Raw genomic sequence first — 23,563 nt, 5'->3', positions numbered from 1 at the left:
ATTTATTGTAATTTCAAAGAAGACTAAAGATGAAGATTCAAGCTCACTCCCGCTACATGGATCAAGATGGAACATCAAGACAAGCTTCTCGGGTCCAAGGATGGATTCCAAACTTGTATTTATTGTTCATTTTGATAGGATAGGCCACACTAGGACTTTTCTTGTTTTTTTTTACGTTTTTCATTTTATTGCTTTTCATTCACTTGCTAGTAATTGCATCATATTCCGCCTAAAACCAAACCACCTACTACTAAAATGCATGAAAATTGACTCATATAGTTGTATGTTAGTTTTCATGGACATGCGAATGTCACGATCTATAAGCCATCACTTTAGTTTAAATCATTCTCGCATGCTAGATTATAGTTCACTTAAAATGAATTAAAAATAGTTGATGGGATCTTCCTCTAAAACGGAAATTGAGATTAGTCTTTATAAGGGCAAACATCTATGAGTCCCTTCTTCGTCGGTAGGCCTAATATGACCCCTTCTACGTTGGGTAAGTAGTTGTGTTGACTTAGTTTACCTCAACATCATAGTCCGAAGAGTTTCTCGTGATTATGATGGACTAAAGATAGAATTTACAGAAATTTATCGACCAAGAATTCTAACGGTAGAATTAGCTAAAAGGTTAGCTTATCAATTTGCAGAGAATTGAGTCTTGGGGTCATTTATATAATTCTTGAGGGAGGTCAATTGTATAAATGTTTTGAGTCTTCGCGTTATGACATTAGTTCATTAGACTTAAAATCAAAATGATGCACATGCCTATTATTTTATTCTTCTTTCAAAGTGTAGAACACGTTTATTATCGATAATACTGTTACAACAAATGGCTGGAAATAACGCATTCCCAATGCCTAGTGCCACACTAGATCGTTCGTCCTGGCTAAAAATGTTTATGGACCAAATGAATCAGTCCACTCGACTGAAGAATGATGGGTCAAATTTTGCGGACTGGGAGGCGGCACTACGGAATGCTGCCATTGCTGACGGTAAGCTCAGGTATTTAACTGAGCCAATACCGGTCAACCCAGGCCCAAATGCAGGAGTCAACGAATCACTCGCTTATAGTGATTTCGTTATGGAAGCGGGTGCGATAAAGAACGTACTCATCTTTGCAATGGAAACCAATTTGCAGAGACGCTTCATTGCCCAAGGTGCAAACAAGAGTTTCACCACGCTCACTAATGAGTTCTCAAAGGTACCGAGAATCATCACATATGAACATACCTGTCGCTTCTTTGATGCGAAACTCCAGAAGGGCCAACCGGTTAGCCCACACATTCTTCACATGATTGAGAATGTCGAGAAGCTGGAGGCACTGAATTGTAAAATCAGTGAGAGCATTGTCATTGACTGAATGCTTCATTCTCTTCACGATGGTTTTGCCCTTTTCAGGGCGAACTACTACATGAATGACTTGAAAAAGAGTCCTCATGAGCTACACTCCCTTCTCGTACAGACCGAGAAGGATATGAAATTGAGTGGGAGCATGAAGCAGGATGTTCTCACAATTTACAACAAAGGTAAAGGTAAGGGCAAGGCTCATGGCGACCTAGCTGTAGGTAAGCCAAAGTTTAAGAAGCCAGGAAACGGTAAGAGTGCGCCTGGTGAGACTAGTGGCTCACAGGGCAAGACAAAGAGCAAGGGCGGTGACATAGAGTGCCACCATTGTCACAAGACTGGACATTGGAGGAGGAACTGTCCCGTCTACCGTGAGGACATCAAGGCAGGCCGCGTCGTTCCTGTTGGTATGTCATCTTATATTCATATGATTGAGATTAACCATGCAAGTTTCGGAACTTGGGTACTAGATACTGGTTGTGGTTCTCATCTGTGTAATCATTTGCAGGGCCTAAAGAACATCATACCTCTCGAAAAAGGTGATGTGGACCTGCGAGTCGGGAATGGAGCACGAGTTGTCACGCCTCGAAGGAACATATGTAATCCAACTCCCTAGTGGTTTTGAGTTATATTTAAATAATTGTTACTATGTACCCAGTTTATCTAAGAATATTATTTTTGTTTTCGTACTTGCTAAAGACGGTTTTACATTTTCAATAAAGGATAATAGTTGTATTTTCTCTTTTAATGAAATGATTTATGGCAAAGCAGTTTCCATGAATGGAATTTATATCTTAGATCAAACCACGGAAGTATTACACATGAATAATAAGAAATTAAAGGTTGGTGACAAAGATCAAACCTATCTATGGCATTGTCGAATGGGACACATAAATGAGAAACGCGTAAAGAAACTCGTCGATAATGGGACTATTCCCTCATTCGGATTTTCTGCATATGGCACGTGTGAATCATGTCTCATTGGCAAGATGACTCGAATTTCCTTCAAAGGTGTTAGAATGCGCGCTAGTGACCTATTAGGACTCATACATACGGACGTATGTGGACCTATGTCAATTACCGCTAGAGATGGCTATAGATATTTTATCACTTTCACGGACGATTTGAGTAGATACGGATATGTCAACTTAATGAAGCATAAAAGTGAGTCCTTTGAGAAATTCAAGGAATACCAGAATAGGGTACAGAACCAACTAGGTAGCAAGATTAAAGCACTCTGTTCAGATCGGGGTGGCGAATATCTTTCAAATGAGTTTTATCAACATCTGAAAGACTGTGGAATCGCTCTACAGTTAACTCCACCTGGAACACCTCAATTAAATGGTGTGTCCGAACGGAGAAATCGAACCTTACTTGATATGGTTCGATCCATGATGAGTCACACAGTAGTGCCTGAATCATTATGGGGTTATGCTCTTTTGTCAGCCGCTCTTATACTTAACCGAAGTCCGTCTAAAGCTGTCGACAAGACTCCATATGAAATATGGAAGGGAACGGTACCTAACTTGTCCTTTATTCGGGTTTGGGGCTGCGAGGCTTATGTCAAGTGGTGACACGAGGATAAGCTCGGCCCGTGATCGGTCAAGACATACTTTATAGGTTATCCAAAAGGAACATTTGGTCATTACTTCTATTCGCCAATCGAACATCGAGTTTTTGTTGCGGCTAGTGCGACGTTCTTAGAGAAAGAATTTCTCGAGAACAAGTCGAGTAATAGAACCTTCGAGCTGTCGGAGATTCCAGAACCAACAACCGAGGAATAGATGGAGGAAGCTGTACCTCCAACTGATGATACGGACAGATACATTGGTATGGTCGAGGAGAATGATGTTTTACTTCTAGAAAGTAATGAACCCGCAACCTATAAAGGTGCTATGGCCTGTTCCGACTCAAAGCTATGGCTCGAAGCCATGCAATCCGAGATGGACTCCATGTATGAGAATAACGTATAGGATCTAGTTGATTTACCTAATAAGGTAAAACCTCTACAGTGCAAATGGCTTTACAAAATAAAGCGTTCTGTAGACGCGCAACCCGATATCTATAAGGCACGACTTGTGGCAAAAGGTTTCACTCAAGTGCAAGGATTGCATTATGATGAGATTTTTGCACCTTTAGTCATGCTACATTCCATTCGGATAATCTTAGCGATTGCCGCATTTCATGATTATGAGATTTGGCAAATGGATGTGAAAACCGCCTTCTTAAACGGTTATTTGGAGGAAGAGTTGTACATGGTGCAACCCGAAGGTTTCATAGATCCTAAATATCCTAAGAAAGTATGCAAGCTTAAGCGTTCCATTTATGGACTTAAGCAAGCTTCTCGGAGTTGGAATCATCGTTTCGACCAAGTGATAAAAGAGTATGGTTTCACTCGATCGGTCGAAGAACCATGCTTATATATCAAGTCGAGTGGGAGCAAGATTGTATTCTTGATATTGTATGTTGATGACATACTCTTGATTGGGAATGACATTCCTCTCCTATCTTCGGTTAAAGAATGGTTGAAGAACTATTTCCAGATGAAAGATCTGGGTGAGGCACAGCGCATTTTGGGAATCCGTATCTACCGAGATAGATCACGACGAACGTTATCACTTAGTCAGGAGTCTTATTTGGATAAGATTCTTGAGAGGTTCAGCATGACCAACTCCAAGAAGGGGAACCTTCCAATGACGTCTGGGATGCAGTTGAGAAAGACTCAGTCACCCACGACGCCTGAAGGGGTTGAACGCATGATTTGTATTCCTTATGCATCTGCAATAGGATCGATCATGTATGCCATGATATGCACACGTCCAGACGTGGCATATGCATTGAGTATGACGAGTCGGTACCAAAAGAATCCAGGTACCTACGGAGGACTAAGGATTGCGTATTGAATTGTGGAGGAGATACTAAGCTATGCGCAACCGGTTACGCAGATGCTAGCTTCTAAACAGATCACAGTCCGGGTTCGTCTTCACTCTTAGTGTGTTGTAGCAGATTCTACTACTGAACCGTTGAATTATGATAAGCATGTAAGGCACGTTATTTCCATGGGAATTAAACGTGTTCCTGAGTTGTAGTACTTGATTATAGATTTGATACATTATCTTTTTCATATATTATTTATAACTTCATCGTTTTATATATAATATTTTGTTTTTCATGTGGATTGTACTGACAACATTGAACGCCACAAAGTGAACTGAATTACATTATATTTGTTTTAGTCCGTAATCGCCAATGTGAGCTGATAACTCCGGCTATTATATTGTGCAGTCGATTGATGGTGGGTTCAACGAGCCATAAGTCAAACGGTTGAGTGATCGATCACAGATACGAGATTATGACGATACCTCGTAGGACAACTTTTTGTGACAACGTAATGGAGTCCTAAATGTTTAATAACATTCGGTGCCAGGTCGTGGATAGGACATCCATTGTGATCCTAGAGTCGATTCTTTTGACTATCAACTGTCTCTTGAGATTAAGGCAGTTTTTGGGTGACTTTGGTTTCTTTCTCACGGTCTACCGTAACTGGGGCTAAGTAGATTTTTTTTGGGTCATTTCATATTGTGCTTACATCTGCAGGATTCGAGTTGAGGAAAATATCCAACCCTTATCAGGTATAGTTATTTCTCAGGGCCACTCGAGAAGTTGTAACTGAAATGCATGGCCATGCTCGAATGTTGATTCGTTTATCAGTTAAGTTACTCTCTAGTCGGGAAAACAACTCTTGATACTGATCGCTTGTAAAATACGACCTTTGTGAATTCGGATTTGCAAATTGTTTTACATTGAGTGGGAGAAATTTTAAAGGATATGAGAATCGGTTATCGCACATACACTTGTGAGGACAAGTGGGAGTTTGTTGGAGCTTGTGTCCTCCACAAATTAGTGTGATAACATTTGTAAATCTCTTACAGGTTCACAAGGGTATACTTCGTATATTTAATCAGTTGATTAACGTTTACCTAATAACGGGTGGCTTGCTAGAAAGTTTGACGTTATTATCATACAGATGGCGGTGATCAACTGGTCCCTAAAGGTCACACCTATAGGACGTGTTTGAGAAATGTGGTTATAGAAATATAATTACATTGATGCCCAAAATGACTAAAAAGTTAGTCAATGTGTTGATGAGATAATTATTTAATGAAAATTAAATAATATTAAGTTGAGGCGAATTAACTGTCAATTCGTAAATTAAATATAATAAGTTATATTTAAATTAAATATATATAAGGTTAGTTTGGACGAATTAATCTGTTAATTCGTAATTAAATATAATCAGTTGTATTTAATATCAACAAGTTGAATGTGTCATAGTGGTAATAGTGAGGGTACACAAGCCAAGAGGTCATGGGTTCGATCTTCACAAGATGACAATTTAACACACTTTTAAATTTTACAGAAAATTTTAGATTGATTTCTAGCATAATCAAAGGGCATATCTCAGATCGTCTTGGGTGCAACCAATAGGCGAATACCTACTTTGGTATTGTTCTTAGGCCATATTTGCTAGGACTGGAGGTTAATTCTAAATATTTTTACTTATGTTTATGTATTTTATTTTATGACCTTAGATCATCTTTATTAAATCGTTATAATCCTTCATGTTAAAGGGAAGTATACAGATTATTTTCCTCATGCGCAACCCCTAGCCAAGTGTGGGTGACAATGCGTATCAGTTCCAAAGGTAGAAGAATTGCTAGAATGATGACGGCATATAAAGGCAAGGCATGAGCCATGGATTAGCTGTGTACTTGGATGTCTTTCGCCACTATTTGCTGTAAAAGAGACCCCTCTTGAGGCACGATAACTTGGAGAATCGATCTAAGACCTTTGTCATTGTCCGGACCAAGCACTAGTTTGACTTAAAATAAGGGAGGAATAAAGGAAGGGTGGCATCTCGGAAGAGAAACCCCCAGGATGAGAAGATGACGCTGGAATTTGGTAAAAAGGAGACTGCGCGACAAAAAGGAGCCCCCAGTAAAGAGGTACAAATGAAAATTGTGGTTGGAAGGTTGAAATTGAGGTTGAAAGTTGAGGGTTGAGGTGGTTGATAATTGAGGTTGAAAGTTAATGGTTGAGATGGTTGATAATTGAGAGTTAAAAGTGGGGATGGTTGTGTCCTTGAGGACTGCCTACAAATTCACGTGAAGTGAAATCAAACCAGATCGTAGTTCTGAGTGTGTGCCTAAGCTATGTTATCAGGGCCTTAAAGTGCATGGGACAGGAGAGTATTGACAGGTCAGTCGTATACCTATTAAAAATAACCAACTAGCTCTAACTAATATAGCTAGGGAAGTCGGGTCGATCTCCACAGGGAGATGGGAAATGTCAGCTTTGTCTAAGTTCGTCACGGTAACCAAATTGGGGGGTTGTGATTGTTTGTTCTAAACTAAAAAGCCTAAGAAAGAGAGGAAAATCAAGAGAATAAAGATTAAGCAAAAATAGAGAAAGCAGCTAAGACAGACGGTTCACCATGATCATTCAGTCAAGCAATCTAATTCTCAGGTCAATGCAAGTATGGTCATAGGAGCACTGAATATCTCCTTCCGGTCTCAATTCTCCCTACAACACAAATAGCTTAGCTTCCGCCCTCACTACAGTGCCCTAATGTTCGCTACGACCCTCACCCATTCCAACCTTCCGGTCCAGGTCGAGGTTTACTATAATTTAAATGCCTAATTGCGTCGACTCAATTAGAAAGATACAAATAAGTGCAGCGATTAACAACAGAGACTACACAAGCATAAGACCTAATATGGCAATTGTTATTCCATCATAATCATGGATTCCCTAGTCTTAGCAAAGGGGAATTAGCTACACATTATCGAATCAACAATAATAACATATAGATAATAGGAATTAAACATAATAATAACAGAAATGGAGAATTGAGTAAACAGTAATAAAAGCAATAAGGGAAAGATAGAAACAAAATGATAATTGCGATTAAGAAATGAAAGAAGAAAAAATACCAATTACAAATCTGAATCCGAGTAGAAAGGAGTAGAAGAAGAGTAAAAATGAATAAGCAGTAGAAGTAGATAAAAGTTTAAGTGACTGACAGATTCAGTGAGGAAGAGTTACGCAGTCTACTGTATTTAGTAGCATACGAAAATCTCCCCCTTAAACCTCTTCCATAGCTTAAATTACAAAAGCCCATGCGAAATTAGGCGGAAAAACTCTTATATGGGCAAAACCACTCGATCGAGTGGAAATAAACCACTTGATCGAATAAATAAGCGACAATCCCTTCGATCGAGTGGAAATAAACCACTCGATCGAGTAACTCCTTATATTGTCTTCTCGATTGGATACTGGGACTGCTCGATCGAGTAGCCTTCAGTATATAAAGAATTCGATCGACTAGAAAAGTAGTCGATCGAGCTATTTTGGCACGTTAGACACTATGACACCTTCCGAAACCAGCTCACGCGTCTTCAAAGTGATAGATTCCAAGCTCCGGTTCCTTGTTCTCCATAAATGCATTCAAATGGGACGAGTTTAGGCTTGATTTAGCTCCTCTTTGGTTTATTCCTGCAATTTATACAGAACGAACGAAAGTAGAATATTCGGGGGTATTTGTAGCTAATTGCCACGTAAATATTACAGAAATGCGTGTAAGAATGAGGTAAAAACCTTATATAAAATACACGCATCAAATCTTCCCAAACCAAACATTTGCTTGTCCCCAAGCAAACGATGAATGCAACTAATAATAAACAGTGGAACAGGACCAACGCATCAGCTACAAATCATCCACCAAAACCATTTTAATGCAACAACTAACAAAGTGGCAAATGATAAGTGCAAACGAATTAAATCAATGTTTTAAACTTACTGAACCGTCGACCTTGCAAGACTCAAAAGTATCGGACTCTCGCGGGTTGCTCATCACTCAAATTTGGGCACGAGGTGAGTATATATGTGTGAAAGATAGAAAGAAGTAAAGACACTCACCTAACTCGACCTATAAGAACATGCATGCAGTTAACATGAATAAAGTCTCTACAACCGTACATACGCATTCCAACCATACTCATGACCAAGACACATGCCGAGGACTTACATTTGGGTAAGTGAGGTAATGGGTAAGAAGGGGCTAAGATGAATTTAGATATGTGAAGTTAATAGCCAGGCTAGCAACAACGAATCCAAATATTGAACTGCATCCCAACTTCATACTCAATATAACAAAACAAAACAGTGCAAATTCAATGCACTCATCTCACAATACGCCATAAACTTGTCAACTCCCCATAAAATATAAGTAAAACATGGGAGTAAAAATCATCCATATAATTTTCCATTTTGTCGCACATGATTTTTCCTTTTTCTTTTTCGTATTTCCAAAAAAATTTCTTTTCATTTTTTTCTCTTTTTTTTTTCTTTTTCATTCATAAATTTTTTTCTTTTCATTCTCTTCAGTTCTTCCACCATCTTCTGAAATCAGATAAAAGTAACCGAACTGCAGTAAAGCATTCCAAACAGCTACACATCACTAGCTTGGCTAGGATAGGAAAAATTATAGTTTGTAGCTAGTAGGACAAAAAGGGCAATTTGGCTATGTGGGGCTCATGGGTAGAATGAAATAAAAGGGAACTGCCTCTCCTAACATGTATCACCATCCACAGACTGAATGCATACAGGTATTAAGAAGACTAGACTCATGCTTATGCAAATTGATGTTACATGCCTTATAGAGAGTACTACTCACATCCTAAATGAAACCGGTCATGAATGTCACCAGTTTATAAAGCTCTAACCTCAGAATGTAATGTAGCTTGCCGATATGTGAGTCAAGTCTATTCGTTTAGATAAGAGAGAAACAAAAACTCGTAGATCATGCACATAATCATGCCAACTAAATGTCAAGAATATGCAAGGCTAAGGTAAGGATTCAATGTAGCGTCAAAGTTCAAATGTTCCGACTCAAATTAAACGTGAAAATTTTGAAATTTATGTGATTTTGGAAATTTTGAATTAAAGATAACAATGCATGCGAGAATAAATAAACGTGCAAACGAAAATGCAAGAAACATGCAGGCACAGATATGGATGCATACCTCCCCAAACCAAACCGTACAATGCCCTAATTGTACCAAAAATAGGGAAAGAAATGCAAACTGAGGAGAAAAGGATAGGTGGAGTCGGAATACTTACAAAACGTCATGAAGAGGGACCTCCCCAAACCGACCATGAACATCGGAGGTCAAAGGAAGTCAAGCAGTAGCTCAACAGACGAAAAGTAGCAGCTGGAAGACGAAACCACTCGATCGAGTGACCTAGAACAGGTCGATCGAGTGATTTGGTGTCAGAAGGGCTCGATCGAATAAAATAATCACTTGATCGAGTGATGGTGAAATTGCAGCTTGTCGATCGAGTAGATAAATTACTCGATCCAGGGAATATCATCTCAGAAGTGCTCGATCGAGTAGAAAAACTACTCGATCGAGTGCTTGTACCGGCAAAATTCATATAAGAAGCATAGGGAAAGTATAGAGAGCATAGTTTTGTGTTCTAAAGTTCAACAAAAAGCTAAAGGTAAAGAAATAGTTCAACAAAAATACAACAAAACGATCCGGGTTGCCTCCGGAGAGCGCGAGTTTAAGAGGTCCCGCACGACCTTTCTGGCATCAATTAACTGGCGCGTCAAGCTCGTCGAAGTACAAGACTTCGACATGATTGTCCGCTTCATTTGCCTCGTGATAATGTTTCACATATTGCCCATTCACCTTGAACCGGTTTCCCTTGGGGCTTTCTAGCTCAACGGATCCAAATTTAGTAACAGCTGTCACCGTATAAGGACCACTCCACCTGGACTTCACTTGCCAGGAAATAATCGTGATCGGGCATTAAACAAAGAAAGACCTTTTACCCAACATGAAATTCCCGAGGTAGAATTCTTTTGTCATGCCATTTCTTCGTCTTTTCCTTATAAATGCGCGAGCTATCATAGGCATTAAGCCTAAATTCTTCTAACTCATCTAGCTGCAAAAGACGATTCGGACCACACAACTTCTGATCAAAGTTAAGCTCACGAATTACCCACCAAGCTTTACATTCCAACTCAACAGGTAAATGACATGATTTCCCATAAACTAACCTATAAGGTGATGCACCAATTGGTGTCTTAAAGGCAGTTTTGTAGACCCATAATGTGTCTTCTAATTTAAGACTACAATCCTTCCGTGATTTAGAAACTACCTTAGACAAGATCTCTTTTAGCTCGCGATTAGAGACCTCAACCTGACCACTAGTTTGGGGGTGATACCCCAAACCACGCCGGTGTTGAACACCAACTTTAGACAGAATGGAAGTTAGTTTCTTTTCTTTAAAGTGCATTCCCCCCATCACTAATGACGACCCTAGTGTAGACACCTCAAAATGTCTACCGGCCTTTGAACACCCGATGATGAGGCCCTTATTTAATTCGAAATGAAACTTACTTGAATTTGATATAAGGATATTTATGCTCAAAATCGTCCCAAAGACAACCATTTTATAACCTGGTCCACTACGACCATTTGCTATATTCATAACCTATTTATTCAATTATTATAATCATGCCTTTAAAAATATTTGTCAGCTGAAATATCGACGGCACAAAACCCTAAATAATAGTAAACAGTTATACATTTTTATGGGCCGTACTCAAGGTGACATTTAAAATGGGTTAGATGAATTTATGCTCCGAATAGTCATGATTGTACAAGCCCATAAGGCGGATGCTCAGTTAATAAAAGAACCGAAAGTCAAGTTTAGCTAGTACACGGAGGATTAGCATGATGAGTTGTCTGGCACAACTTTGCGTATTTATCACATTGGAATTCCAATAATTTATCTTATTATAATATTGATAATGATAATTAAGATGGGATTTGTGATTGAGATAAGGAAAGTGTACACAAGAAAGAAAGCAAATAAACAAAGTGTGTACGTAAGCATTCAAGAATTCATAGAGCAACGGAATTCAACAGGTTGTAGATGAGTACTTCGACTAAAAGAGTTCTATCTTACAATAGTTCCAAATCTCGTCAAATACTCCCGTCCTAACTAGTATAAATACTCTTCTTTATACAGAAAAATTCACAGAGAAAATCTACACAGAAATACTATTCCATACAAAATACTACCTTCCCATCATACTTTCACATACATACATCCATCCTATTTTGAGCATAAAGACGCCCTAAAGTCAGTTCGAGTAAGTTTAATTGTCGAAACGCGGAAGTATCAGGTAGGCTTTGATGGTGTCATATTTGTTCTTTACTTCTTATATTATCGTAGTTTAGCTTTCGTTGTTTGTAAATAATTTGTATAAAGTTGTTTTAAAAACGTTTTCTTTTGTTTAAATCGTCAAATATATAATATTATAAATAATAAGTAGAGGCCGTCAGTTTGATGGGCGGTCCGGGTGCCTAACACCTTCCCTGACCGTACCTTTACCCCCGAATCCGCAATCTTTGGTTTAATTAGACCGGAGTGACGGATCAGTCCCCATATCAGGGATCAAAAGGGGCATTTTCCGTTAAACATGTTTTTGTATGTTTTTTTTTATAAAACCTACTGGCGACCCCATATTTATTTACATATTTTCAAAAAGGAGATTTTTTTTCAGGGATCTCACAGTGGCGACTCCGCTGGGGACAGAATAAGAGGGTGAGACTTGAAATTTATTTGTTATATTATATATTTGACGGAATTGTCTTATCTTGGATTACTAACTTAGTCCATACACAGGTATGATAGTTTTTATTCTTGCGTCGCTAAGCCTAAAGTAACTATATTAATGCCAATAATAATTATTGCATGTATTACACTTGACATATTCCGTATACATACCAATGTGTGTACTTCATGTTCGGCAATTCAATATTGTGATGCTTCTTTTGTGCGTGTTATATATTGAACAATATCCCTGTTTTATTTCATCTTTATCTATTATTTACAATTGTTCAATTGAATAAAGAAAAAAAAGGCGTAGGCTCCCCGTCAGTCAATATTATGCCATTTAAGCTACCCTATTCACCCTCGGTAAAGTATGTTGTATACTTAGAAGGTCCATTCGACCGACTAGGCATTACACATATTTTCCACCTCATGACATCACGTTTTGGCAACTCGTCTGGTCCATATGACTGGGGGAGCACAAAAGCAAGAGATACCCTCGAGTATTTTAATGTTGTGAGTACCCAATTTCCTGCCCATAAACCTAACCATAGATCCCGTAGAACCTTTGTTAGGTAATGTTATGCATGTCCTGTTTGTTATAATCTTACCTGTATTAATAATTAGCAAAAAAAAAAAAAAGAAGGGTTTAACATGTACACACAGGTGCGTCTCAGCTAACAATAACCTCAGTCCGTCGCAACGTACATATGCACTAAAAACTAAAAACCTTGGAATGTGTCCTAACATACTTAGGTTTCAACATGTAAATATAAAAAGCATCACGTGTAAGCTAAACCATGTCCTAACATCTGCATATCGCATCGTTAGTAGGCTGTCACCGCAGGTCCCTTGCATCTGCTTGCATAAGTCTTCCTACCCTCATTAGCCATTACATTCATCAGTCTTGCATGCACACATAATTTAAACACTTAGGGAGGAATCATAGGACGTTACACAGGCATATCCATTCATCGATCAGCTTAACTGGTCTTGCATTCCATTAGTCCAGTATGTCGGTCCGTCGGTCCTGTCAGGTAATAAAAAAAAAGATTAGTTCAGTCCGTCAGTTGCGCGTCAAAAACAACACTAGCACATATAGTACCATTCCAGTGCACTAATAGGTAATAATCCAGTGAGCATGTAAAACATTCAGGTCTTAGCTAGTATTAGATACATGTACATTCAATATATGTACTCCATTCTAGTCCTGTTATAATAGAAATAAAATTTATTTTCTAAAGGCTATTATGTCATGATCAGGGATAGGGAGGCGTAAAAAAGACCTTAACTTAGTAGTCACTTCAGCTTGGGGACGAGACAGGGGTACACGAAGACTAGTTAGTATACCCCAAACCGTAATCGTTGCTCACACATCTCCATACTCTCCATCCGCAGGCAATCCCATAACCCAACCACCAGTAACTATGTCGCTCGAAGAATTAGTCAAAGACCTTAAGAATGCTCTATCCGTTTTGACCGACCGATTGTCATCCATAGAAGACAAAATCAAGGATGACGGTAGTGGTGAGGGTGACGTAACCAAAAAGCTCAAGGATATGGAGAAACTTATCAAAAGGAGCACTAAGTATGCTGACCTACTGGATGTTGAATGTAACATGCCAAACATGCGAGGCAAACTACCTCCTAAATTTACGACCGCTGACCTACCAAAATTCAAGGGTACCGAGCATCCAGCTCACCACATAAGAAGCTTTGTATAAGCAATGGCCTTAAAAGAAGTGGATGCATCAGTTTTTCCGGCTATTTTTCCTTCCACTCTAGAAGATGTAGCCCGGAGTTGGTTTTTCTCCCTAGATCCTACACGTGTATCTAACTGGGAAGACATAAAAAAGAATTTCTGACACAATACTCCAGCAATGCAGAATTATTGATCACAAGGCGGGATTTAGAAGTTACGAAGCAAACTGAGAAAGAAGGTTTTACAGATTTCTTAGCTCGGTAGAGGAATAAAGCTGCAAAAATGATTGAAAGGCCGCCCGAAGCCGAACAGGTGGATATTTTTGTGAAAAATTTACGGGAACCTTATAAATCACACCTGCGATATGCAGGCATTAAATCCTTTGCTCGACTAAACAAGATTGGTATACAAATAGAAGATGATGTTGTCGAGTCTACTGCCAAAAATCAGTCCAAAGGTTGCTTTAACAAAGATAAGAAAAACTTTGCTTCAACCTCTAAAGGGGGAGATTCAGTCAATGCCGTGGAACAAAAACCAAGAAGGGAGTTCACTGATCTAGGTATGAGCCTGTCACGAGCACTGGACCGATTAATTAGGAAGGATATATAAAATCTATTGGACCCACTCCAGATCCAGCAAACAAAAGTCCAAAATGGAGAGAAAATGAATATTGCAAATATCACAGAGGTAAAGGGCACGATACGGATTATTGCTTCACCTTAAGGCATACTATCCAAAATTTGATTGATAATCGCACTATCCCTTTATGCAAAGCAGCCCGAAAGCCAAACAATAATAAAAATCCACTCGGAGATGTTCTGGCCATTTCAGCTAATGACTCTATCTATACTGACCCAACTCAGTGTATATTTGATGTTATGGGTTTATGGGTGAGTGACGAGGAGGACGAATGGGAAGATGATGATACGACTCATGATATTTGGGGTGATGAAGAAAGAGTATCTAATGACATTTGGCCAGATAATGAAGGCAAAGACGACACCGATAATGAACTCGACCAGAACAATGTACAACATTTGACTTGGTCGGGTAGGCACTATAAACCTACTGACGCAAGCCCACCCCAGGTTATGCAAAGTAAAGAAGGGGAAAATAAAAATGCATAGGAAGATGATGCTCTCACTAAGTTATTCAAGAAATTAAAAGCTGACATTACTGTTTGGGACTTATTATGCAACTCACTGGAACATAGACAAGCTATTTTAAATGCATTGACAAGTATGAGTGTTCCATCTGAAACTACTCCGGCTGAATTGGCCAGTTATTTGACAACAGACAGAGAGGCACCCGTTGTCACGTTCTCTGATAAAGATTTACCCCCATAGGGTATAAAGTATAATAAGGCACTCCACCTAACTACACTATGCAACAAAAAATATGTGCCCCTCTCACTAGTTGATAATGGATCGGTAGTAAACCTATGCCCACTCAGAACAGCCCAAGCTTTAGGCTTTGAAGAAAAAGGACTTTAAGAAGACTAATCGGATTGTTCGTGCATATGACAACACACGTAGAGACATATTGGGGCTGTTAACAACTAATATAACTACTGGACCCATAGAAAAGAAAGTCACGTTTCTGGTGATCGACATACCTGCCTCATATAATCTTCTTCTGGGAAGGCCGTGGCTCCATAAGCTTAATGCCATATCTTCATCCCTACATCAAAAAGTCAAAATGATAATTCAAGGATCAGTAATTACTCTAGATGTTGGAGCTTGTGACCTCGACAAATTAGTGTGATAACATTTATAAATCTCTTAAAGGTTCACAAGGGTATACTTCGTATTTTATCAGTTGATTAACGATTACTTAATAACGGTTGGCTTTCTAGAAAGTTTGACATTATTATCATACTGATGGCGGTGATCAACTGGTCCCTAAAGGTCACACCTAAAGGATGTGTTTGAGAGATGTGGTTATGGAAATGTAATCACATTTATGCCTTATATGACTAAACAGTTAGTCAACGTGTTGATGAGACGATTATTTAATGCTGATTAAATAATATTAGCTGTGACGAATTAACTGTCAATTCGTAAATTGAATATGATATGTTATGTTTAATCAATGTATATAATGTTAAGCTTGGTCGAATTAATATGTTAATTCGTAATTAAATGTAATCGGTTATATTTAATTAGCTAGTTAACGTATATATTATACAATATTGTCATAATTATTTATTATAGACCGACATTAATATATCGACTGCAAGCTGTTGTGTGTAGACTTATTAATACGGAATAAAATAAATGACGATTTATAATTATACACATTTTATACATTTTTGGAATAACCGAAAATAAGGATTTTTTTATCCTCATTTTCGGTAGTTGCCAAAACCGAAAATAAGGAAATAATACTCCTTATTATTTCGGTAATATTGGCCGAAATTTAGGAAAGGAAAAGATCTCCCTTAACTTCTCTTATTTTTTGGATATAATAAGAGTATGAGATTATTTTTTCGTGACCTAATTTTGCTCATCATTTCTCTCATCAGAAAATCACACAAAAAACCCTAATATTTACAGAAAATTGGGGATCTCATTCTAGCAATTTGAGGGGCATTTCTCGGAACATCTTGGGTGCAACTAATAGGCGAATATCATTGTGATATTGTTCTTAGGCCAATTCTGCTAGGACCGAAGGTTGAATCTTCATCTCTTTTCTATTTTGTTTATGCAATTCTTTTATGACTAGTTTTCATAACAATAATTTCGTTATAATCCTTATAATTAATGGGAAGCATACAGATAATTCCCACAAGTGGTATCAGAGCCAAGGCCACGAAATTATTTTTGATGAATTTCATAATTGAATTTGAACAATTAATTTGAATCGGAATTTTTTTTTTCGGCTGTGTATTTTTGTTTTGCCGAGGGCAAATTTTTTTGTGCCGAAATTTTTCTTCAATTTTTGATGATTATTTCCATTTTGATTCATTCATTTTGGTGTTTTAATAAGTTAAAATGATTATATGATGAATTTGTAGATGTTTGATTTAATGAGGATTAAATTAAAATGTAAATGGAATAGTTTTGATTGATGATGATAATTTGTTTTGCTATATAGTTTTTAGCATATATGGTTAATCATGTATCATTCATTTATATGCTAATCTTGTTTTAATAGCAACTACAAACAAATTCGTTCATCTAATTTTTTTTTGTTTTAGGGCAAAATGCCAAGTTGAAAAAATTAAATTTTTTCGTTTTTATTTTTTTTGTAGTGAAAAAAAAATTGCATTTTTTTGTTTTGGGTCATTTTCATTTAGTAGTGATGACAAAAGAAAAACATTTTTTTGGTGTTGCTGTTATGCCGAGAGCAGCCGGGAATTTTAAAAAAAAAAAAATTCCGTGTTTCCCCCTGTTTTGCCGAAACCAAAAGAAAAAAAAGGAATTTTTTTCCGGTTTTATTTGGTTTGTTTTGGCCTAGATTGATTATACATTAAATTTAAAATGTATGATAAATTATTGTCAAGCGGTTCATAATTCATAGATACCTAATTATTTTAAAGAGGTTTAAAATAATGAATGGATTAAATTCATATTACAAGTTTAAGGTGAATTAAGATTAAAATTAATTTGATTAATTGAGGAATTGTCACTTAATTTGATCATTTAAATAGGTGGTTTGGATAAAATTAATCTACATAATTAAAGAATTATGTCTTGCATGTTTAATTTTTTTTAGTTGATGCATTTTATTTTAGTTGAATGAATCGTTCAATAATCCCAATTAAATCCAACCTAAACACCATTCCTTCTAATAACGAACCAGTTGATATTTTGTGATGTTTATGTGTATCAAATAAACCAAGTTCTTCATTTAACACTTGAAAATATTACACATAAACTTCACATATACCAGCCAGGTTGTCCAAAAACTATCAAATATTCCAACATAAACTTCAAAAAATATCAGCTGGTTTGTTATTAGAAGGTATGGTGCTTAGGTTGGATTTAATTAGGATTATTGATAGGATGGAGTGATTATTGCGGACCACCAATAAGATGGATTATTGTTATGAAATAACCCTAAAATTAATCTACATAATTAAAGAATTATGTCTTGCATGTTTAATTTTTTTTAGTTGATGCATTTTATTTTAGTTGAATGAATCGTTGAATGGTTTTATTTACGTATTTTTGCAATCGGTTGTAATTTGTAATACCTAGTGTGGCCTTAGTCAAATTATGTTTTCGTAATGATGGGAACATAATTTTTAATGTAATTTGAGATCTCGTATCTCCGTTTGGTTTTCTTTTATTACGGTTTTGAAATTAGAATTTAAATAGGTTTATTATGTAATTTTAAATTGTAATTTTTTGAGAAGACTAAAGATGGAGATTGGAGCTCACTCCCGCTACATGGATCAAGATGGAACATCAAGACAAGCTTCTCGGGTCCATGGATGGATTCCAAAGTTGTATTTATGTTCATTTTGATAGGATAGGCCACACTAGGACTTTATTTTGTTTTACGTTTTACCGTTCTTATTGCTTTTCATTCACATGCTAGTTGTACTATGTGTCATGGATTTGGAAATTCATATATTTCTTGCCCTAATGAGGAGTACATATCCTTTGAACAATATCGATGCTTGAAACGATTACGAATTCAAGAAAAGCATGGAGAGACGCCACAGAACTGTCAGATTATAGAAATGCCTGAATTTGTTGAAACGAACGGTGGAGTAGACAGTCAGATAGGCGACTGTCAGTTTCCGGGTGATGAACCAAAAGAAGAGGATGAGATTATCAGAATAGAACCCTTAAGTGATCAAATTAAAGATGTGATTGAAGATGACATATTTTCTTTTGAGGATGAATCTCATACAGAAGGTACTTCTTTATTTGATCCCAATCTACCAATTGTTTTTGATGAAGAATTTGAAGAAGTTTATGATGAAGCTCACGTGGAAGAAAGTGATCATACAAGTTATGACGATGCAAATCAAAATAAACTTCATCTTATGCCAATCTTGGATGAGGAGTTTCTGGGCGATCACATTAAATCAGATTCTCAAGCTAAAGAACCGTATCAATCACCAATTGATAAATACATTGATGAGAAGCTATATGGTGGGAACTCTAACTTCTTATTGAAGTCAATTTTTATGGAGGCTCATGATGATCTTGTTGTTTCGAGCAACGATTATTTGGATTTTGGTAGAATTGTGCACGGAGGATGGAGGGAAGGAAATCACAAGAAAGTAAGGCACAAGCAAAGATGTCACAAAATGGTTGTGATTGACAATACTCATTACAAATTCAAATCACCGGAGAGGGATAAACATGAAGACTACATTGAAGATGATGAGTCAAGAAGAGATCAACGGGATGCGTAAAGCGCCGTGTTCTTAATCAAGTTTGAATCTAACTTCCGATTTGTTTTGATCCGGTGGCATCAAAGATGATTCGACTACGTGTTCGGGCTTGTTCGGGTTTATAATATTCATCTTTGATCCCTAAGATATCGAGGCAAGAATTGAGGACAATTCTTTTCAAAGGGGAGGAATTGATGTGAATACGAATCACCTCGATGAAATAATTCTCGAAACAAGCGACCAAGGCAACCCGGCTCACCAAGCATGGATCGGTTCAAATCATAATCGGGAAAAATGCATGATCACCCGCCAATGGAGCCGTGTGGAGCAAGGTCCAACCTCGAAAATGGGCTAGTCCAAGGGCATTGAATAAAGCTCACCTAGTTTTTGTCATAGCCTAGTTTTCTACAAAGTCATAGCCTAGTTTTTGTCATAGCCTAGTTTTCTACAAAGTCTTGCCTAGTTTTTGTCTTAGTCTTACCTAGTTCTCCTACATAGCCTAGAACTCACCACAAGGCATTAAAGGCTAGCCTTGGTGCCCAAGGAATTTCGGCCTATATAAAGGCTTGTAGTCCTCATTTGTTGATCATCCAATTTTGAAGTAAAAACTTGAGAGTATTCTCTAAAACTTGTCTTGTCTTCTTGTGTTGTTACACGAGTGATTTGGCTTAAGAGGTCGAAACGCGATTTCGCACCTTGCTTGAACGAGGGACGTGATCCTAAGTTTAAGTCGGATTGTTTGACGAGTATCAAACAATTCACCCATTGGCGTAGCTATAGGTCTAGCTACGACAAATATCCCATTGTTTTCGAGGTCTTCATTGATCTGGAAACAAATATCCCCTTTATTTCAAAACACAAAAATAACCCTACAAAAATGTCTTCCGCTTCCGCCAAAATTCACATCAGGACAACATGAATCAGTTCACACGACTGAAGAATGATGGGTCCAACTTTGAGGACTGGGAGGCAGCACTACGGAATGCTGTCATTGCTAACGGTAAGCTCAAGTACTTAACTGAGCCAATACCGGTCAAACCAGCCCCCAATGCAGGAGTTAACGAGTCACTTGCTTATGGTGATTTCGTCATGGAAGCGGGTGCGATAAAGAACGTACTCATCTTTGCAATGGAAACCAATTTGCAGAGACGCTTCATTGCCCAGGGTGCAAACAAGATTTTCACCACGCTCACTAACGAGTTCTCAAAAGCACCGAGAATCGTTACTTATGAGCATACCTGTCGCTTCTTTGATGCGAAACTCCAGACGGGCCAACCGGTTAGCCCACACATTCTCAACATGATTGAGAATGTCGAGAAATTGGAGGCACTTGATTGCAAAATCAGTGAGAGCATTGTCATTGACCGAATGCTTCATTCTCTTCATGATTGTTTTGCCCTGTTCAGGGCGAACTACTACATGAATGACTTAAAGAAAAATCCTCATGAGCTACACTCACTTCTCGTACAGACCGAGAAGGATATGAAATTGAGTGGGAGCATGAAGCAGGATGTTCTCACGATTTCCAACAAGGGTAAAGGTAAGGGCAAAGCTCCAGGCGACCTAACTGTAGGTAAGCCAAAGTTTAAAAAGCCAGGAAACGGTAAGAGTGGGTCTGGTGAGACTAGTGGCTCACAGGGAAAGGCAAAGAGCAAGGGCGATGACATTGAGTGCCACCATTGTCACAAGACTGGACATTGGAGGAGGAACTGTCCTGTGTACCGTGAGGACATTAAAGCAAGCCGCGTCGTTCCAGTTGGTATGTTATGTTATATTCATATGATTGAGATTAACCATGCAAGTTTCGGAACTTGGGTACTTGATACTGGTTGTGGTTCTCATCTGTGTAATCAATTGCAGGGCCTAAGAAACATCACACCTCTCGGAAAGGGTGATGTGTACCTGCGAGTCGGGAATGGAGCTAGAGTTCTTTCTTTGTCTCGAAGGGAACATATGTAATCCAACTCCCTAGTGGTTTTGAGTTATTTTTAAATAACTGTTACTATGTACCCAGTTTGTCTAAGAACATTATTTCAGTTTCCGTGCTTGATCAAGACGGATTTTCATTTTTAATAAAGGATAATAGCTTTATTTTCTCTTTCAATAAAATGATTTATGGCAAAGCGGTTTCCATGAATGGAATTTACATCTTAGATCAAACCACGGAAGTATTACACGTGAATAATAAGAAATTAAAGGTTGGTGAAATAGATCAAACCTATCTATGGCATTGTCGAATGGGACACATAAATGAGAAACGTGTAAAGAAACTCGTCGATAATGGGACTATTCCCGCATTCGAATTTTCTACATATGGCACGTGTGAATAATGTCTCATTGGCAAAATGACTCGAATTTCCTTCAAAGGTGTTGGAATGCGTGCTAGTGACCTATTAGGACTCATACATAATGATGTTTGTGGACCTATGTCAATTACCGCTAGAGATGGCTATAGATATTTTATCACTTTCACGGACTATTTGAGTAGATAAAGATATGTCTACTTGATGAAGCATAAAAGTGAGTCCTTTGAGAAATTCAAGGAATACCAGAACAGGGTTGAGAACCAACTGGGTAGAAAGGTTAAAGCACTCCGTTCAGATCGGGGTGGCGAATATCTTTCAAATGAGTTTGATCAACACCTTAAAGACTGCGGAATCGTTTTGCAGTTAACTCCACCTGGAACACCTCAATTGAATGGTGTGTCCGAACGGAGAAATCGAACATTACTTGATATGGTTCGATCCATGATGAGTCACACGGTAGTACCTGAATCATTATGGGGTTTTGCTCTTTTGTCAGCTGCTCTTATACTTAACCGAAGTCCGACTAAAGCTGTCGACAAGACTCTATATGAAATGTGGAAGGGAACGGTCCCTAACTTGTCCTTTATTCGGGTTTGGGGCTGCGAGGCTTATGTCAAGTGGAGACACGAGGATAAGCCCGGCCCGCGATCGGTCAAGACATACTTTATAGGTTATCCAAAAGGAACGTTCGGTCATTACTTCTATTCGCCTACCGAACATCGAGTTTTTATTGCAGCTAGTGCGACGTTCTTAGAGAAAGAATTTTTCGAGAACAAGACAACTAATAGAACCTTCGAGCTATCGGAGATTCCAGAACCAACAACCGAGGAACAGATGGAGGAAGTTGTTCCTCCAACTAATGATACGGTTAATATTCCTGAGGAACCTAGGAGGTCGGGTAGAGTCTCTAATCCTTTGGACAGATACATTGGTATGGTCGAGGAGAATGACGTTTTGCTCCTTGAGAGTAATGAAACCGCTACCTATAAAGGTGCTATGGCCTGTGTCTACTCAAAGCTATGGCTCGAAGCCATGCAATCCGAGATGGACTCCATGTATGAGAATGTCGTATGGGATCTTGTTAATTTACCTAATAAGGTAAAACCTCTACAATGCAAATGGCTTTACAAAATAAAGAGTTCTGTAGACGCGCAACCAGATACCTATAAGGCACGACTAGTGGCAAAAGGTTTCACTCAAGTGCACGGATTGCATTACGATGAGATTTTTGCACCTGTAGTCATGCTACGTTCCATTCGGATAATCTTAGCGATTGCCGCATTTCATGACTATGAAATTTAGAAAATGGACGTGAAAACCGCCTTCTTAAACGGTTATTTAGAGGAAGAGTTGTTTATGGTGCAACCCGAAGGTTTCATAGATCCTGAACATCCTAAGAAAGTATGCAAGCTTAAGCGCTCCATTTATGGACTTAAGCAAGCTTCTCGGAGTTGGAATCATCGTTTCGACCAGGTGATAAAAGAGTATGGTTTCACTCGATCGGTCGAGGAACCATGCTTATATATCAAGTCGAGTGGGAGCAAGATTGTATTCTTGATATTGTATGTCGATGACATACTCTTGATTGAGAATGATATTCCTCTCTTATCTTCGGTTAAAGGATGGTTGAAGAACCATTTCCAGATGAAAGATCTGGGTGAGGCACAACGTATTTTGGGAATCCGTATCTACCGAGATAGATCACGACGGACGTTATCACTTAGTCAGGAGTCTTATTTGGATAAGATTCTTGAGAAGTTCAGCATGACCAACTCCAAGAAGGGGAACCTTCCAATGACGTCTGGGATGCAGTTGAGCAAGTCTCAGTCACCCACGACGCCTGAAGGGATTGAGCGCATGAGTTGTGTTCCTTATGCATCTGCAATAGTTTCAATCATGTATGCCATGATATGCACACGTCCAGACGTGGCATATGCATTGAGTATAACGAGTCGGTACCAAAAGAATCCTGGTGAAACACACTGGATAGCTGTTAAAAATATCCTCAAGTACCTACGGAGGACTAAGGATAGGGTATTGACTTATGGAGGCGATACTAAGCTATGCGCAATCGGTTACGCAGATGCTAGCTTCCAAACGGATCGAGATAATTCAAAATCTCAGTCCGGGTTCGTCTTCACTCTTAATGGTGTTGTGGTCAGCTGG

The 23,563-nt window shown here is 38.3% G+C and overlaps 1 long non-coding RNA gene across 1 annotated transcript in view; it reads right to left on the bottom strand.

Moving 5' to 3' along the window:
- Window positions 1-12,684: 12,684 nt before the first annotated feature.
- The window catches only part of LOC141627123 (uncharacterized), a 29,027-nt gene continuing 18,148 nt past the window's right edge, over window positions 12,685-23,563 (bottom strand). The window contains exons 4-5 of the long non-coding RNA XR_012536683.1: window positions 15,354-15,418; window positions 12,685-13,066 (exon numbers count right to left, since the gene is read on the bottom strand). This is a non-coding gene — a long non-coding RNA (uncharacterized LOC141627123). The remainder of the gene's footprint in view (window positions 13,067-15,353; window positions 15,419-23,563) is intronic.

Source organism: Silene latifolia, chromosome Y, assembly GCF_048544455.1.
Source record: "Silene latifolia isolate original U9 population chromosome Y, ASM4854445v1, whole genome shotgun sequence".
NCBI lineage: Eukaryota > Viridiplantae > Streptophyta > Magnoliopsida > Caryophyllales > Caryophyllaceae > Silene > Silene latifolia.
This window is presented reverse-complemented; position numbering and strand designations above follow the sequence as displayed.